This window comes from Bombina bombina, chromosome 2 (genome assembly GCF_027579735.1).
Source record: "Bombina bombina isolate aBomBom1 chromosome 2, aBomBom1.pri, whole genome shotgun sequence".
NCBI lineage: Eukaryota > Metazoa > Chordata > Amphibia > Anura > Bombinatoridae > Bombina > Bombina bombina.
In genome coordinates this window covers 80192115-80195056 of record NC_069500.1, presented here as the reverse complement: position 1 = coordinate 80195056, position 2942 = coordinate 80192115, and positions in this window count along the sequence as shown.

Genomic DNA, 2942 nt, shown 5'->3' with positions numbered 1-2942 from the left:
GATCTCTACACTAAAGCTAAAATTAACCCTGCAAGCTCTCTGCAAGCTACCTAATGAACCCCTTCACTGCTGGGCATAATACAAGTGTGGTGGCAGCAGCATTTAGCGGCCTCCTAATTGCCAAAAAGCAACGCCAAAGCCATATATGTCTGCTGTTTCTCAACAAAGGAGATCCCAGAGAAGCATTTACAACCATTTGTGTCATAATTGCACAAGCTGTTTGTAAATAATTTCAGTGAGAAACCTAAAATTGTGAAAAATGTAACTTTTTTTTTTATTTGCTCGCATTTGGCGGTGAAATGGTGGCATGAAATATACCAAAATGGGCCTAGATCAATACTTTGGGTTGTCTACTACACTACACTAAAGCTAAAATTAACCCTTCAAGGTTCCTTCAAGCTCCCTAATTAACCCCTTCACTGCTGGGCATAATACATGTGTGGTGCACAGCGTCATTTAGTGGCCTTCTAATTACCAAAAAGCAATGCTAAAGCCATATATGTCTGCTATTTCTGAACAAAGGGGATCCCAGAGAAGCATTTACAACCTGCACAAACTGTAAATAATTTCAGTTAGAAACCTAAAGTTTGTGACAAAATTTGTGAAAAGGTGAACGATTTTTTTTATTTGCTCGCATTTGGCAGTGAAATGGTGACATGAAATATATCAAAATGGGCATAAATCAATACTTTGGGTTGTCTTCTAAAAAAAAATATATACATGTCAAGGGATATTCAGAGAGTCCAGACAGATATCAGTGTTCCAATGTAACTAGTGCTAATTGTGAAAAAAAGTGGTTTGGAAATAGCAAAGTGCTACTTGTACTTATTGCCCTATAACTTGCAAAAAAAGCAAAGAACATGTAAACATTGGGTATTTCTAAACTCAGGACAAAATTTAGAAACTATTTAGCATGGGTGTTTTTTGGTGGTCGTAGATGTGTAACAGATTTTGGGGGTCAAAGTTAGAAAAAGTGTGTTTTTTTCCATTTTTTCCTCATATTTTATAATATTTTTTATAGTAATTTATAAGATATGATGAAAATAATGGTATCTTTAGAAAGTCCATTTAATGGCGAGAAAAACGGTATATAATATGTGTGGGTACAGTAAATGAGTAAGAAGAAAATTACATCTAAACACTAACACTGCAGAAATGTAAAAATAGCCTTAGGAAAATGAAAAATGGTCCGATTAAGGGGTTAAAATTGCATTCTCTATCTGAATCATGAAAGAAAATTTTGGGTTTAGTATCCCTTTAACAAGCAAAAACTGCTTCTTTTTTCCTCAGTGCCACTTTAAATAGAAGTGGCGAGATCAATCACTCCGACACTCGCTTGTTCAAGGTAATACACATTCCCTGCTCCAGCACAACTCATGTGCTAATTCATTCAACCAATTTGTGTTTTTGTATTCCAACATAGAACACTGTTCTTTAATTGGACACAGTGGCATATTTAGGTTTTGTGCTGCTCTAGACCCTCAAATTTATGCTACCCCCCATATACTTAGGTGGGTTGAATTAGCACATGTTTACACAATATGCATGTGGGGCCCCATCCGATATGCAGCCGCGCCCGCAAAAGCCAGCGACGCCGGTTTTTGCGTGGGTTTGGTATCCAATATACAGTGCCGCATATAAATGCGGCACGTATATTTCACCCGTCGCTCGCAATTTTTACTCCCATAGGCTAACATGGGACCGCGTCGTAAATCGGTATCCAATATCCAGTGCAAGGCCTTACGTGGCGAAAATGGAGAAATCTTACTCCATTTTCACCTCGCCATAAAATGCAGCCGTAGCAGGCCTTGCGCTGAGTATTGGAGCACTGTAACTCCCTAAAATGCAGGCAAAAAAAAACTAACACCTAACGCATGCGCAATGTCTATCTACTTGTCAACCGCAATCCCCCACCGCAATAACTAATAAAGTGTATTAACCCCTAAACCGCCATAGCCCACACCGCAATAAACCTATTCTATTATTAACCCCTAAACCGCCATAGCACACATAGCCTATTAAATCTTTTAACCCCTAATCTGCCGCCGGCAACGTCGCCGCCACTATGATAAAGTTATTATCCCCTAAACCTAAGTCTAACCCTAACCCTAACACCCTCCTAACTTAAATATTATTTATTTAAATAAATATAAATAATATTACTATTATTAACTAAAGTATTCCTTTAAAACTAAATACTTACCTATAAAATAAACCCTAAGATAGCTACCATATAATTAATAATTACATTGTAGCTATTTTAGGATTTATTTTTATTTTACAGGCAACTTTGTATTTATTTTAACTAGGTACAATAGCTATTAAATAGTTAATAACTATTTAATAGCTACCTAGTTAAAATAATTACAAAATTACCTGTAAAATAAATCCTAACCTAAGTTACAAATACACCTAACACTACACTATCATTAAATAAATTAAATTAATTAACTACAATTAGCTAAAATTAAATACAATTAACTAAAATAAACTAAATTACAAAAAAAAACAAACACTAAATTACAGAAAATAAAAGAAATTACAAGAGGTCTTCACCCAGCCGGGCACAAGTGGTCATCCGATCCGGCCAGAAGTCTTCATCCGATGGGGCAGAAGAGGACATCCAGACCGGCAGAAGTCTTCATCCTATCCGGGCAGAAGAGGACATCCGGACCGGCAGACTTCTTCATCCAAGCGGCTTCTTCTATCTTCATCCATCCGACGAGGAGCGGTTCCATTTTGAAGACATCCAGCGCGGAGCATCCTTCCTGGCCGACGGACTAACGACGAATGACGGTTCCTTTAAATGACGTCATCCAAGATGGCGTCCCTCAAATTCTGATTGGCTGATAGGATTCTATCAGCCAATCGGAATTAAGGTAGGAAAAACCTTGCATTCTATTGGCAGATCCAATCAGCCAATCGGATTGAACTTCAATCCG